At 47.0% G+C, this 16442-nt stretch overlaps 2 protein-coding genes, 1 long non-coding RNA gene and 1 other non-coding gene across 11 annotated transcripts in view; 1 reads left to right on the plus strand and 3 right to left on the minus strand.

The window, feature by feature from the left end:
- GMEB1 (glucocorticoid modulatory element binding protein 1) overlaps window positions 1-660 on the minus strand; it is a 36493-nt gene extending 35833 nt beyond the window's left edge. For 2 of the 8 annotated variants that reach the window (XM_058304779.2, XM_004455673.4), the window contains exon 1: window positions 86-207. The gene's annotated coding sequence lies outside the window, so the exon portion shown is untranslated. Of the gene's footprint in view, window positions 1-85; window positions 242-299 lie in introns of those variants that run through there. The other 6 variants (XM_058304783.2, XM_058304780.2, XM_058304784.2 and 3 more) reach the window with 6 other exon arrangements.
- Window positions 661-11202: 10542 nt separating this feature from the next.
- LOC131279891 (uncharacterized) lies at window positions 11203-15704 on the minus strand. Its single transcript, XR_009187389.2, has 2 exons — window positions 15621-15704; window positions 11203-15248 (listed from the first exon to the last, which is right to left on the minus strand). It is a non-coding gene; the product is annotated as an uncharacterized lncRNA (long non-coding RNA).
- Window positions 11205-11337, minus strand: LOC111763496 (U11 spliceosomal RNA). Its single transcript, XR_002796359.1, has one exon. It is a non-coding gene; the product is annotated as a U11 spliceosomal RNA (small nuclear RNA).
- A 62-nt stretch (window positions 15705-15766) lies between the features above and the next one.
- Window positions 15767-16442, plus strand: part of TAF12 (TATA-box binding protein associated factor 12) — a 50849-nt gene continuing 50173 nt past the window's right edge. The window contains exon 1 of the mRNA XM_058304785.2: window positions 15767-15876. The gene's annotated coding sequence lies outside the window, so the exon portion shown is untranslated. The remainder of the gene's footprint in view (window positions 15877-16442) is intronic.

Raw genomic sequence — 16442 nt, forward strand, 5'->3', positions numbered from 1 at the left:
GCCGCCGCGCGGCCCCCGCGCTCGCCCCCCCGCCCCCACCCCACCCCGCGCCCGCGCCCGCGCGCCCACCCCTCCCCCTCCTCACCGTCTCCGTCGGGCGGGCGGGCGGCGAGCGGCCAGGGCGGGCGAGCGACGGAGCATGCGCAGAGGCCGCCACGGCTGCTATCGCCACCGCCGCCGCCAGGCCGGGCTTCAACACTTCCGGCCGCCGCCGCCGGCGAGCTGGCCCCTTAAAGGGGACGCGTCCTTATTGTTGGGCCCGCGGAGGATAAACACCGCCGGAGGGATTTGGGCCTTACCTGAACAGAAGTCTTCTGTACTTGAAAGGCAGTGCTGGAAAGGACGCTAGAGACCCTATAACCCTTCTTCCCCCCGCTTCTTTGGTGAGGAGAGTAAGACCTAAATAAAAGCATTAGCTCATCCGCTGTCAGGGGCAAAGACAGCTCTCTCGACTCCTCTGGAGGACTCTGTCCCTTTTCCCTCCCGAAAATCCTGTTTCTTGAAACTTAATCTTTTCAGACCTTCAGAAGTTACCACTCAGCTATCAATTTGGAATCAAAAGACCTGCTTTAGCATGGAGTCAGTAACTGGTCACGAGTCCTTGAGCAAGCTCCTTAAACTCTCTCACCCATGCATGTTTGCCAAGCCTTTCCTGGTTGTGAGGTTCTGGGTCCAATTCTTGACTTTTCAGAAGCTTTGCGACTTTAGAGTAGTTATTTAAAAGCTCTAATCCTCTATTTCGTCTAAGACAGAGGGATTTTGTGAGTTAAATGAAGTGATACCTGAAAAGTGCTTAGGAAAGTTCCTGGGGCCAGTAAAAGTAATAAGTACTAAGACATTTCTATGACCAAGCAGTGGGGAAAATGTTTTTGTCTCATTTAATACAGCGACCTTACTAAATAGGTTCTTGATCACTCCCATTTTACATAGTCTCTCAAGGTCACATCACCTATAAATGGCAGAGCCTGGATTTAAATTCAGGCCCTTCTTTTTCCATTGTTCAGGGCTTATACCCACTAGGAAGGCTGTTACTGTTAATGGTGGAGTACAGGCACTTTTGTGAGTGGCATCTCTGCTTTTTTTTTTTTTTTTAAAGATTTATTTATTTTATATTTATTTCTCTCCCCTTCCCCTCCACCCCGGTTGTCTGTTCTGTGTCTATTTGCTGCATCTTCTTTTGTCTGCTTCTGTTGTTGTCAGCGGCATGGGAATCTGTGTTTCTTTTGGTTGAGTCATCTTGTGTCAGCTCTCCTTGTGTGCTGTGCCATTCCTGGGCAGGCTGCACTTTCTTTCACACTGGGCGGCTCTCCTTACAGGGCGCACTCCTTGCACGTGGGGCTCTCCTACGCGGGGGACACCCCTGCGTGGCATGGCACTCCTTGCGCGCATCAGCGCTGTACATGGGCCAGCTGCACACGGGTCAAGGAGGCCCGCGGTCTGAACCGCAGACCTCCTATGTGGTAGACGGAGGCCCTAACCACTGGGCCAAGTCCGCCGCCCCACCTCTGCTTTCATTTCCCTGTGTCTGAAGAGACCTGAGGAGGTGACGACAGGAAGTTCTGCAGGTTCTTGATTCAAGAACAGTTGAGGCAGCCCTGAAATCAAACAGTAGAACCGGATGTAGGGGGCAGACAACCTAGATTCTAGGCGTGGCATTAGCAGCTCTAGGATCTTGGCCAAGTCACTGCCTCCCAAAAACTTTGGTTTCCTCATCCATAAAGTAGGAATGACTATCCCACTCTACCCACCTCTAAGGGCTGTTACAAGAAAAAAAGGAGGAGGGTAGGTGTCCATGTTAGTATCTGTTCTTGTGATCAAGGCCTTCCACATCAGCAGATGATTCTGAATAAAGGAGGTTAGTCATGACTGGTCTCTTTACCTGTGTGAACTGTTCCGTAGTTGGAATCATCAGTGTATTTTGATTATTCATCGTACACTCATTGAACATTTACTAAAATCCTATCCCTGCCTTCCAGAAGCTCTTGGTCTACCTTCTTGGGAGACAGAATTGTAAACAAATAAAGGACAGTGGGTAGATGTTATCACAGAGATTTGAACAAAGCACTAAAAACAGTGCAAAGGACTTTCACTGGAGGATTCCTGAAAGGTTTCACAGAGAAAAGAACATGTGACCTGGTTACAAAGGTTACAAAGACTAAGGGGAATTCATCCAAATGGGGAATACAGATGGGGAAGGGTATTCCAAAGGAAACAAACATGTACAAAGAGAAGTAGGAAATTGATGAAAGATGGAGCTAAAGAGGAAGGCTGGAACCCGACAGTTGCAGTAATCGTTCAGGGTTTGGGGAGCTAAGTAGGGTTTTTTAGGCCTCTCCAACTCCACTGCTAAGCAACAGCCAGCAGGCCTCATCTGGACTGCTACAGTAATTTCCCACTTGCTTCCTCTGAATGTTCTTAGCACACTTATCCACTATTCCACTGTAAGCATCCTAGGGCAAATATTTTACAAAGATAAAGGCAAATCCTATCACTTCCCTGTTAAAAAACCTTTAGTGGCCTTCTGTTGCACTTAGAGTAAAACCCCAGACACCTTGCCATGGCTACCTTGCATGATCTTCCTGCCCTCTTCTCATTTGCCCCTCCCTCACTGTCCCAGACACCCTGGACACTTTTGTGTGCCTAAAATCCTCCTCAGGGCCTTAGCACTGGCTGTGGCTCTTCCTTCTACCTAGAACTCCCCTATTCCAGGTCAATAGAGCTCCTTCTCACCCTTCGTTTCTCATAGGCCTTCCCTGGTTCCCAGCCTAAAGTAGGGTCTCCAGCCATATTTTTCTCTGTCATTGCTGTTCTCTTTTTCCCCCAACCTCCCCTCCCATTTCATCAAGGCACTTGTTGTGTTCAGGTGGAACTATTTCTAGGAGAAACCCCCTCTCTGCACTCCAGGTACTTTCTCTTATATTCCCGTTTACCTTCATAGCAATCCTGCCATTTGAAATTCCCTCGATTACTAATTTGCCTGTTTTGTCAATCTGTATCACCTACTCTGTACAGTATTTGGAGAAGTTTGGTGCACTGTAGGTGTTTGTTGAGTGAATGAATAAGTAAGTGAATGAAAACTGTAAAAAGATATGCACTGGAGAGGAAAAAACTTCGGAAAAGGAAACCCTGTGACTGTCGGGTCAAGACAGTGAGGTCCTCACCCAGAGCAGAGCCAGAGCACGTCAGCAGTGAGCTTAGGTTCCAGTGGCAGCTCAGGCATAGAGTCTAGATCCAAAGGCACAGGGACCAACCACATGTTGGGGTGAGAGGAGAGAAAGGGACAAGAGTGACCCCAAGGGAGGAACAAAGCCAAGGAGCTGGTTGGGGATTGAGGGAAAGTAAAAAGGATGGATGTGTCCGTTTGGATTGTTGAGATTGAGGTGCTTGAGGAACATTTAGATGAAAGTGTCCAGAAGGAAGGTGGATTGACTTGTCTCAGGCAACAGGCCAGGGATGGAAGTTGAGAACTGTGATTAGACCACCAAGGCCAAGGGTGGATGGGTTACCAGGTCAAATGTACAGAAAGGACTGTGGGGCAGAGGCTCAAAACTGGGGAACACCAAGGTTTAAGGGACCTGCAGAGACCAACCAAAAGTGGTCTGATAGGTCAGGCCCCTGGCTAGAGGGAGAGTGGAAGCCCAGAAAGTAGGCAGGGAGTTTCCAGGATGAGATTGGCACCAACAGCATCAGGTATTTCAGACACTCTGGCAAAGAAAAAGGGGAAGCCACTGTGCTTGGCAACTAAGAGGTCATTTCTCATCCTTCCAGGGCCCAGGGCAGAGTCACCTCCAAGGTTGGGAAGGAGGCTAGACTGTGGTGGATCAAGTAGTAGATGGGAGAAGTGGTAGGGAGAAGACACAGACCATAAGATAATTATTTTAGGGGGAGAGAAGGGCAAATGAAGGATTTACTTTATTGTATTTTTTACTTAATTGTGTTTCTTTTAATCACAGGTTCATTGTAGAAATTGTAAAGTGAATAAAATGTTGGGGAAGTAGAGAGAAAAAAAAAACAACCTCTCTTGATTTCTGATATATTTTCTTCCAATCTTTTTCTATACATTTTTCCTTTATCTCTTTAATTAAAGATTTATTTATCTCTCCCCCGCCCCCCATTGTTTTGCACTCCCTATCCATTCCCTGTGTGTTCTTTTGTGTCTGCTTGTTTTCTCTTCAGGCGTCACTTGGAACCATTCCTGGGACCTTTCATGGTGGGAGAGAGGCGCTCAATCTCTTGCACCACCTCAGCTCCCTGGCCTGCTGTCTCTTATTATCTCTGCTCTGTCTCTTTTTGTTGCATCATGTTGCCGTGCCAGCTTTCTGCGTGGGCCAGGTCTCCACCTGGGCCAGCTTGCCTTCACCAGGAGGCCCCTGGAATCAAACCCTGGATCTCCTATATTGGTAAATGGGAGCCAAATCACTCAAGCCACATCTGCTTCCATTCCTTTATCTTGGCGAGTTATTGTGAATACACAATTCTATATTGTGGGTTTTTTTTTGTCCTTCCACTAAACACTGTTTCCTTAGCATTGAAGAGAATTCTTCTCTTTTATCGTGAGAGATACTTGAGTGCCTCATCTGGTTCTCCCTTCCCTCCAGTATTCTTGGGGTGCTTTCTGATTTCTAAACAGATAATTTTATTTGGGAAGCAATTCTGTTAACTTTGGTGAATTAAAAAACTGAACAGCAGAAGGGACACAGTTAACTTTGGGAGCAGTTGACAAGGTTAGGAGAGGCCTTGGTGGGGGATGTTGGAGACATCAGGTCCCCTTGGGGAGAATGTGGGTGTGAGCTGGACACAGGCCTGTGGGTAACTGCAGTCAGTTTGGAAACAACAGCAAAGCTGACGCCCAAGCCTACCTAGAGCTTGCTGGCTGCCAGGCCCTACTCTAAGCACTTTAGATCTATCCACCCTCCACCCCCATCCCCGCACAGGTCCTGTTATCAACCCATTTAAACTAAGAGGTTTAGCAGTTTTCCCAAGTTCACACATCTGTTTAGTGGCTGGGCTGGATGCTGGATTTAAACAGAGGCAGTTGGATTCCAGAGACCACGTTTGTAATCACCCCTCCACTATGGCGCTCTTGGCCCTAATGACACACAAATCTCTTGGGGACATTTTATAAAATACCTGTACCATGGTCCCAACCCAGATGAATTCAACTGGCGGATCTGGGGATTGGGCCCAGGAATGAGGGCATTATTTTTTTTAAATGCCCATAGGTGATTCTACTAGCCACCCAGGTAGAGAACCACCACTCTACTGCCTCCTGAATATGTTTATTCTATGCAAAGTAACCACAACGATAACGATGGCTAACTCTTAACAGGGCCATGCACTTTTATTTATTTATTTATTTTTAAGGAAGGAGAGTTGTTTTTTTAAATTATTATTTATTCCCCCCCCCCAATTGTTTTGGGCTTGCTATAGGCTCTTTGAGGCCATTCACTGTGTGTTCTTGTGTCTGCTTGTCTTCTCTTTAGACGGCACTGGGAACCGATTCTGAGACCTTGCGGAGTGGGAGAGAGGTGCTCAGTCTCTGGTGCCACCTCAGCTCCCTGGTCTGCTGCATCTCTCATTGTCTCTCCTCTGTGTCTTTTCTGGTTGTGTCATCTTGCTGCGCCAGCTCTCTGTGTGGGCCAGCACTCCTGCATGGGCCAGCATGCCATGAGGGCCAACACTCCATGTGGGCCAGCTCTCCGCTCTGGCCAGCTCGCCATGCAGCCAGCTTGCCTTCACCAGGAGGCCCCAGAAATCAAACCCTGGACCTCCTATATGGTAGATGGGAGTCCAGTCACTTGAGCCATATCTGCTTCCCCATACCCTGCTTTAAATACTGCATATGTTTTAACTTATTTACTCCCCACAAGTAGGCACTAGTAGAGTCCTTATCTTACAGGTAGGGAAACCTAGATCATCCGGCCAGTAGGTGGTAGAGCTGGAATCTGAGCTCTTTTCCTCAGTCTGTGCTATGACCTGACCACTCTTATTTCCTGAGATTTCAGATGCTCAGGGCGTTGAAAGGAAGGGAAACCAACACGGATTGAGCCCCTTCTCTGTATCTGGCAGAGTGCTAGGAGCTTTCCTGTGGGTGAAATTCACAAAAGTCTCCTTTCCAGTAGGCAGTGTTATCCTTATTTTCCAGAGGATGCAAGACAGGCTCAGTGAAATTAAGTGGCATACCCTGGGTTACAAGGCTGGGAAATGGCAGAGCTGCCACTTCCAGTAAATCTGTCCAAAGTCCAGGTTCTGTCCTAGTCCAGCTTCTTGGCCTTTTCATCCCCTCCATAATGTCCTCTGTCATCCATGCCAGGGGTTTTAAACTCCTGGTCAGCACAGGCCTGGAATGGAGTCTGCAGCAAGCCTGCTGGGGCTGGATCTCCTGGAGGACAGCAGCTCCTCTGTCAGTCTATTGTGACTTTCCCCGAGGATGGGCCCAGTGTAGCCAGAAAATTTAATTTGAAAGAGGTGGAAATTCTGGGTTTTATTTGGTATCTCCAGATCTGTAAATGTTGACAACCAGTTTAAAAACAAACAAACACTTCAAGCATCATCTGGATTCCATAGGGCCCATCTGTAAGGAGGTGGGGCTGGGGTCCCCAGGCAGCAGGCTCTGGTCTCTCTTCCCAGGTGTCTAACTTCAGCCTAGAACTGTGTCATCAGCTGCTGGCCAGCCACTGGCTCTGCCAAGACAACAGGAACCACAACCGATTTCATCGTTTTTACCCCCACTTCCCTTTAGACCACCCCCAAATCTGCTTCTCATTTTGTATTCTCCATCTCAAGAACAGGCCCTCCATTGCTCAGTCACCACCCAAAGAGCCTTCTCATACCCCTCCTGAAAACTCCACTTGGTCCAGACCACCATCCCTGCCTGCCTCTGGTACAGGCAGAACCTCCTAATTGGTCTCCCCACTTCCTGTTATGCCACCTTCCAGTCTTCATTCTTTTATTTTTTTTTTAAGATTTATTTATCTATTTATTTCTCTCCCCTTCCCCCCCACCCTGGTTGTCTGTTCTCTGTGTCTATTCGTTGCATCTTCTTTGTCTGCTTCTGTTGTTGCCAGTGGCACGGGAATCTGTGTTTCTTTTTGTTGCGTCATCTTGTTGTGTCAGCTCTCTGTGTGTGTGGCGCCATTCTTGGGCAGGCTGCACTTTCCTTCGCACTGGGCGGCTCTCTTTATGGGGTGCACTCCTTGCGCGTGGGGCTCCCCTACACGGGAGACACCCCTGCGTGGCAGGGCACTCCTTGTGCGCATCAGCACTGCGCATGGGCCAGCTCCACATGGGTCAAGGAGGCCCTGGGTTTGAACCACGGACCTCCCATGTGGTAGACGGACGCCCTAACCACTGGGCCAAGTCGGCCACCGCGGTCTTCATTCTTGATGCTGCTAATGTCTTCCCTTCCCCTCAGAATGAAACCAGAACTCCTCATCAAGGTCCACAACACCTCCATGACCTGGTGCCAGGATCTTCTACTCTTTTCTCTTCTGTCCCTCTGCTCCAGCTGCACTGGCCTTCTCATAGTTCATCTAACACAAGGATTTCATGGTCTCTGCCAGGGTTGTCTCCCCATGTCTGAAGCACTCTTCCCTCAGCTTGTTGGCTGGCTGGCTCCGCCCGAACCTCCACATTTCATTACCTAGCCAGGCTGGCCCTGTTCACACTGGCTCAAGCTGTGCTCCCTCTCCAGTCATGCTCTCTCTCTCTCCAGGCCTTTACAGTTCTACACTATCTAATATATATTTTTTTATCTGATGTATCTTGTTACTTATCTGTATCCACCCTGCCCCCCGCCCCCACACTTACACACACACCTTGCAGTGGAACCTCCATGAGAGTTAAACATGTTCTGTTTTATTCACTGCAGGACCTCAGCCCCTAGAATATTGCCTGCACATGGAGAATGCTCAGAAAATAGTTGTTTCTTAAGGACAGTTTGCACTTTTGTGTCTAACGCTCCCCCCCCCATAGCTTACCTCACTGCTCTGCATCCATATTCTCAGAATCCAGAAACCACTAACAGATGGGAGTGAATCAGAAAAGGAGGCAGAAAGAGGAGGAAATCCTGCCAGTTGGCACAAAAAATACCCAACACGTCTGAGATGAATCTAGATGCAGTCAAGTGAATCACCTCCTCCCCACCCCCGCCCCAACCTCACCCACTGTCCACCACCAGGACCAAAGCAAAAGGCTGGCTTTCTGGTTTTGGAATCAGAAAGGATTAATCTCAAATCCTGGTAGTCCTGTGACCTTGGACAAATCTCTGCCTGAGCCTCAGTTTCCTTATCTGTAAAAGGGTAATGTTATCTCATTCACAGGACCACAGGACGACTGTCAACAGTAAATGAGGTAATCACATGCACTGCACAGAATGATTTAGAATAATGCCTGGAATTCAGTATGCACTCAAGAAATGCCAGCACTTATTACTATTATTACTCCAGCTGGCATTTACCACCCACCCACCTTAAGAAATCAGGGACCAGTGCTGCCTCCATTGGCCTCAGTTTCCCCACCTGTGGAGACTATTAGTAGTTACATTCTTTTTAAAAAATGTATTTATTTACTCCCCCCCCCTTTTTTTTTTGTCTGTGTCCATTCACTGTGTGATCTTCTGTATCGATTTCTCTTTTTGTCTTCTCGTTTTTTCTCCTCTAGGATTCACAAGAATTTGATCCTGGGGGCTTCTGATGTGGAGAGAGGTTCCCTGTCACCTGCACTACCTCAGTTCCTGGTTTCTGCTGCGCTTCACCTTGACTCTCCCCTTCATCTCTCTTTTGTTGTGTCATTATCTTGCTGTGTGATTCACTTGTGCAGGCGCTCGGCTCACCACACGGGCACATGTGAGGGTACTCGGCTTGCCGCTTGGGCTCTCATGTGTGTGCTAGGCTGGCCACATGGGCACTGGCTGTGCAGGCACATTTTCTCTTTTTCTTTTTTACCAGGGGGCTCCAGGGATTGAACCTGGGTCCTCCCATATGGTAGGTGGAGGCCTTATCACTTGAGCCACATCCGCTTCCCTGTAGTTACATCCTTGAGCATTTGTTCTGTACCAGGCACATTGTGAACACTTGAAATACCCACCCCACTCACCCATTAGAGTTTAAGGTCTGAGCTGGTGACCAACCCACAGTTCATTGCCAGGGACCTAATAAGCCCACCCAAAACCTTCACAACCATTTCAGGACTACTGACTATAGATTCTCAGGCTACCAGCTGGATGAACTTTTCTCCTGGAGCCCCTAATTTTTTTTTTACACTTTTATTGCAGTATATTTTACATATCATAAAATCCGCCCATTTTATGTGTAAAGTTCAATGATTTTTACTCAATTTATAGAGTTGTGCAACTCTTACCACATCCAGTTTTAGAATATTTCTATCATCACCAAAAAGATCTCTCATGCCTCTTTGTAGTCAATTGCTCTTCCATCTCCAGCCCCACGTAACCACCAATCTGCTTTCTGTCTCTATAGTTTTGCCATTTGTAGACATTATATAAAAATGGAATCATACCCTATTTGGTCTTTTGCATCTGACTTCTTTGTGAGTCCCCGATTTTACTTATCATCATTTGTCTTCTGGTGACTACATGTCATTATTTCCCTAACCTTTTCATGTACTTCATGTTTTTTTCATAGAAAATAGGAAACTATGGACAAGGAAAAAGAAAAAAAAACCAACTTCACTTTCCCAGTAAGTCTTTCCTCTTTAACCAATTCCACTACAGTTGATACTTGCTTTTGGGTAATCCCTGTGGGATTTGTGTAAGAAGACCTGGGGTTGCCTCTTGGCTCTGCTGCTTTCTGACTGTGTGATCTGGACTACTCTGAGCTTCAGCTTTCTCATATGTAAAGTGAGCATAAGGTACTACCTTATCTCACTGGTTCATGGGATGCATGAAGGAGCTCATATGTACTAAGGGCTTACTCCAAAACCTGGCACCTGCTAAGTGCTCTATAAAGGTGAACCATCATCATTGTAAGTATATAAGCCTCTATTTCAACACTTTAATGGGGGCATAGTATTCCACTGTGTGGATATCCTATAACTGAGCTCATTGGGCTCTTATTACTGTTGAATTGGTAGGCCAAGAGTCTGCAAAGTACTGCTTGTTGGTTGCCATCTATTTTTGTAAGGGTCCTAAGGTTGGCTAAAGAATAAAAGAACAAAAACAAACAAACCAACAAAAAAACCCCACTATGATGACACATGAAAATTATATAACATTCAAATTTCAGGGTCCATAAAGATTTATTGGAACATTGCCAATAGGTTGTTCATTGCTACTTTACAACAGCACAGTTGAGTGACTAGCAAAGACCATATGCCCCTTTATTTATTTATAAAACACACTGCAATGAACAGCCTTTTCAGGCTTCCTTTGTGTCCTGCACCTGGATGGTTTTACTCCAGCATACTCGGTCCTTTAGTAGCACATGGCTCCAGCTTCAAGTCTTTGCTTCTGCTTAAATTGCTTACATTGCTTTGCCTGGTTGTCTTCTAATCATTGTTTGGATTTCAACTGCAAAGTCACTGCTTCAAGAACTTCCTCACATCCTACCTCCGTACCCCTTCCCCCAGCCCCCAGTCTCCCAGTACCCTGCTGTTGACTCTCCTCTCTGAACTGTAAACTCTTGCAAGGTCAGAGTTTGGGGATATTGTTTGCTAGTATTTTCGAGCACAGTATACATTTGTTGTTAAAATGAACGAGCCCTTCTAGCTAAATCCACTTGAACTGACTATAAAGTCATATATGAGTATACATAGGTTTTAGATTTTTACGGCTGCTGCCGAATTATTCTCCAAAAAGTTGTTGCTAAGCCGTATGAGTGTGCTATTTAAACTATTGCCTCTTATGCATTCAAAGGACAAAAGTTCTCGAAGAACTCAGCGTAGGAAAACGGCATAGCAAGAGAAAACCTCACAAACACTATGTTCTGCTCGCTCTTTGCGAGCAAATAGACCTTAGAAACAAAACAAAAACGTGTAGAAATTACCAGCAGACTCTACACCTCAAACTTAATGCACGAGAGCCCGAGAGCCGGTCTACCCGTATTGAGTCTATTTCGAAACAACCTTTCAATACCACAAAATACGTAGGACTTCCATTTAATTGCGAGACCCACCTACGCACCACCCACTAATCAAGCATTTGTTTACCATCACCAAAATAAACGCCTTTCTTTGGTACACCGAACAAGGGCGCCGGGACCAACGATCACCAGCTGCCCAGACAACAAAAATTATGCTTCCGAAATCTCTTGATGTCGATTCCGCACGAAGAGCAAGCGAGGCGCCCTACGTGTGCCACTCACGACAGAAGCCCTTTTTGCCTTAGTTTCTTCAGGAAAAAAGGGGCAGTGTTAGCGAATCCATATTTTGGTAAAGGTGAAGACAAATCCCATGCCATCTCACAGTTCATGTCCCTGAAGCCGAAGAGAGATTCTAAAAGCTTCAAGTCTGATGGGAAGCTTTGCAAGAAAAATTTATGATATCCTTTTTGTTTAAAAGGAAAGCAAGGACATGAGTTATGCAAATATGCGCAGTGCTTGCTGGGAAGGTGTCGGCGGCGCGGTCTGCTTGCTCGAGAAGAGGGCTGCTACGGGAGCGAGGGATTAAAAGCGTGCGAAGGGCAGCTGACGCCCAGCGATCCCGAGGTTTACACCACCGCGCCGTCGTCTGCTCAGAGTTTAGGAGCACCGGCTTCCTTGTGGCTGCCCAGGGCTCGCCCCCTTTGCCTGATGTCCTCCCTGCTGAGAGCTCCTACCCACTTTCCCACTCGCAAGCGCCGCGCGCCATACTGGACCCCATGCTGGGCACTGTGGGTACCAAACTGGGGAAGACGGGAATTCCAAACCAAAAGTGAAAATGCACGAACTGGTGGCCACGCCTAGTCATTCACCCTGTAGCGGGCCCGGCACGCCTGTACCGGGCGTACGGCATTGCTGTATAAGAGGGAAAACCTGGTAGCAACTTAATGTCCGCCTACACGAGAAAAAAGGATAATCAAAATTTGTTGTATTCAGTATAAGGTGGAAAGCTATATACTGTACATTGAAGGAATGAATTAGACATCAAAATACATTGAGTGTTATAATTGTAAAATAGGGAAGTGGGTGTAGCCCAGTGGTTTGAGCGCCTGCTTCCCGTGTGTGTAGGAGGTCCTAGGTTCATTGCCCTGTACTTCCTAAAAGAAAATAAAAAATAAAAAAGTTGTAAAATAAGGTACAGCATGACACCATAATCTTGGGCAAAGAAAACAATATTGCACTTGGAGTGACTCCATTACATCTTCACAGATACTAAGAAAACTGGGTGCAAAGAAGTTGAATAGGGTACAGCATAACACCGATGTGATAAAGAGCACATACACACAACAGAGCTATGTATTGTATAAGGCCATATGTATATGCATAAATATTTTTTAATCTGGAAGAATACACATCAGTGATTACCTCTGGGAAGAAGGGAAGGGATCAGGATTGGGGGCAGTGATGACATAGGACTTTATTTATTTTTACATAGGACTTTAGATTTACCTGTATTCTAATTTTTAAAAAGGAGTCTAGATAATTATTGTTTGTGTAATTAAAAACATTTTAAAAGTATAGCCTTGGCCTTGTCTATTTTCTCCACATATTTCTTTTTTTCTCCCCCCCCCCGCCCCCATGGCTCCCTCTCATCAGTTTGCTCATTTTTTTGGTTTTGTGTTTTATTTTTTGCCTGTTTTTTCTTTAGGAGGCACCAGGAACTGAACCCCAGACCTCCCATGTGGGAGGTAGGTGCTCAACTGCTGAAGTCACATCTGCTCCTACTTCATTTTTTAAAAAATTTTAGTTGGTCATTTTGTTGGTTTCCTTTTTTTTTAAAGATTTATTTCTTTATTTCTCTCCCCTCCCCCCCCCCACCAGTTGTCTGTTCTCTGTGTCCACTTGCTGCGTGTTCTTCTTTTGTCTGCTTCTTTCCTTATCAGCAGCACCAGGAATCTGTGTTTCTTTTTGTTGCATGATTTTGTTGTGTCAGCTATCCGTGTGTGCCGCGCCATTCTTGGGCAGGCTGCACTTTCTTTTGCGCTGGGTGGCTCTCCTTCCGGGGCATACTCCTTGCATATGGGGGGCTCCCCTACTCAGGGGACACCCAAGTGGCAGGACCCATGGGCCAGCTCCACACAGGTCAAGTAGGCCCAGGGGTTGAACCGTGGACCTCCCATGCGGTAGGTGGATGCTCTATCCATTGGGCCAAGTTCACTTCCCCTTCTACTTCATTTTTTTAAATTCAGGTTTACTGAGATACAATTTAGGGAAAATCATCTTTTTTTACCATACGGTTCTAGGAGTTTTAACAAACACATACAGCCATGTACCTACAATCATAAAATAGCAAACATTTTTATCACCCCAAAAAGTTTACTTGTGACTTTCTAGGCAACCCCTCCCACAATGCTCAATCTCTGACAACTGCTGATATCTTTTCTGTCCCTATAGTTTTGCCTTTTCCAGGATGGGATATAAATGTAATCACTCATATATTCATTTTTAACATAAAAAATGTGTGCTGTCAAGAAATTGAAACAGAACAGTAATGATATGAATTGTGAAAAATATTTCCCCAAACTATTAACAGTTTAGTACTCATCTTGCCACTTTCTATGTACATACATATGTACATATTTAGGAAAAAAAACAAAATACATAGACTGTTAGGCATTTTTCTTTCTTGGCATAATACATGGAGGTCCCAGTCCGACAACAGAAGGGAGTCACATAAACACCTGTTATGCAAAAATAAGCAGCAGATGTGCTGTATGTAATGTGACATGAAGCCCAGAGATGGACAGTTGTGTGTGTCTGGGCTTCCTTCTATAACCCACCAGTCATCTCTTAAAAACGAACTCTGGGGCGGCGGACTTGGCCCAGTGGTTAGGGCATCCGTCTACTACATGGGAGATCTGCGGTTCAAACCCCCGGCCTCATTGACCTGTGTGGAGCTGGCTCATGCGCAGTGCTTATGTGCGCAAGGAGTGCTGTGCCACGCAGAGGTGTCCCCGGAGAAGGGGAGCCCCATGCGCAAGGAGTGTGCCCCATAAGGAGAGCCACCCAGCGCGAAAGAAAGTGCAGCCTGCCCAGAAATGGTGCTGCACACATGGAGAACTGACATAACAAGATGACACAACAAAAAGAAACACAGAGTCCCATGCTGCTGACAACAACAGAAGTGAACAAAGAAGATGCAGCGAATAGACACAGAGAACAGACAACCAGGGTGGGGGGGAAGAGGAGAGAAATAAATAGGTAAATAAAATCTTAAAAAATAAAAAAACAAAAAACAAAACCGAACTCAGTTCCTTCCTCTACTTAATCCTTCCATGCCTTCCACTGCATGTTTAGGAATAAAAATCCCAAATCCTCATTTTAGCCTACAAGATTCTGCTTGAGCCAATCCCATGGTTTGCTAACTTTCCCCATCACTTACTAACCTCCAGTCACCTAGGCCATCTTGATCCTTGAATTACCCCTCCCTTAACTTGGGGCTTGGCCCAAGGTCCTCCATCACCCAGTTAAGTCTTTCCCTGCTACTTTCTCCCCTTAACCTTTTGTGCACTTACGGTCTTTTCCCCACTCTACACTGTAAACTCTCTAAAGACAAAGATATTGCCTGTCTTATCCACCAGTAAATATCCAGTACCTAGCACAGGGCTTGGCACACAGTAGATGGCAAAAAAACTTGTAAGTTAAATGAATGTGTATTTAAACTGTGCCTTAAAAATTGGACAGGAGTGCATAATCAAACTGATAGCCTAATGAGAATGAGAGCAATGGCAGGAAGATAAGGCTAGAAAAATGGCTTGGAGCGTAATGTGCAGGGAACTTGAATCCGAGAATTTGGATCCCGTGGCAGTGTAGAGGGTGGTTTGGGAACACGGTGGGACGAACACCGGACAGGAAGGTATAAAGGCAGGGAAAGCAAGTTCGTGTGCCAGTCTTATTTGGAGACTGCTCTTCCGGATTCCTGCTGGCAGTATGTACATTCCTTTGCTTCTGGGTATTTCTCCACCTTACTGTGAGCCCCTCGGCGGCTGGAATCAGGTATTACTTACACGCCTCGTATCTAGCAGAGGGCCATTTGACGGACGAAATAAATGAAAGCATCAGCGTTTAACTGTTACACGGCAGGCTCAGGCTTTGGGGTGAGAGTTCTGAGTTCAAGTCGAAGTTCAGCACTTACTAGCTGGAACCGGTTTCCTTTAAATGATTAAATGATATATCGAAGATAAAGGTCTTAGCACAGTTCCAGGCACATAGTAAGGGCTCAATAGTTACTTATTATCTACTCAAAGGCACAACCAGTCTCTTCTGTCTCAAGGTTCCTGTGCCGCTAACTCCCCTGCTAGGGTCCAACAGGATACCTTTGCGGTGATGCTGTACCTGGTGATATCCCTCCCTATCGCGGTAACATGACAAAGGCGCCAACCAAAAATGGCTACCTTTAAGCCGTCCGAGGCGTTTACTACCGGTCATTCTGCAATGTACACCACAGGCGGAGTTAGAAAAACACACCGAGGGCAAGGCCCACAGCGCGCGGGTGAAAGGTGCGGAATTTGAGGGCGATCTCACCTCGCCGGGAGTAAGCAAACGCCAAATGTCAGAGCGGAATGAAAGCCACAGGCAGAAATCACGTGCCAGAAAGCAGTCTGCGCCGGCGCAAATTGGGCGCGCGCCCGCCGGCCGGAAGACCCGCGCGTTTCCGGGTTGGAGGCGGGGAGCGGTGCCGGAAGTACTCGGGGAGGGCCGCGCAGTCGGACCGGCTGCTGAGACGAACGCTTCACTGGGGCAGTCTCCGCATATCATGGGGAGATAGACGCTACTGCCTGTGAGTCTTGGGGCCTGGCAGTTGAAAAAGAAGAGCGGGAGGAGGGAGTCAGGACCCGGACCCACAGTGGGTCAGTGTTTGAAGAACCAGGTTGTGGAGGAGACGGGGATGCAAAGGATTCAGTCTCTTTGGACAGCACTAAGGGGATCCGGGTGCCGAGAAGAAGCGCCTGTGGGAACCCGGGCTTCAGACGGGACTTAGGGAACGGGGATAGATGTGAGTTCTCCAGCACCTGAGGGAGACGGTTTGAGAGGGACAGGATTGTGAGGACCCGCGCTCCGAAGAGGAGAGGGTCTGAACGGAACAGGGTATGAAGACACGGACTCCTGAGGGGTAAAAGCGGGGCAGTGAGTGAGGACTTGGGCTTCTGAGGGGCAGAAGCGGGCAGCGAAGACTTGGAAGGGAACAGAAGCGGGCAATTAAGACAGGCTTTTGTGGGACAGAGTAGGTGCTTTTAAACTCCGAGTTCCTGAGGGTGTAACAGGGCTGTGAGGACACGAGCTCTTAAAAGCTGAAGATCTAAAGGGGCCATGGCTGTAAGGAGGTCAGCCTCGGAGGGAAAGTGA

The sequence above is a fragment of the Dasypus novemcinctus genome, chromosome 9, assembly GCF_030445035.2.
Source record: "Dasypus novemcinctus isolate mDasNov1 chromosome 9, mDasNov1.1.hap2, whole genome shotgun sequence".
Taxonomy (NCBI): Eukaryota; Metazoa; Chordata; class Mammalia; order Cingulata; family Dasypodidae; genus Dasypus; species Dasypus novemcinctus.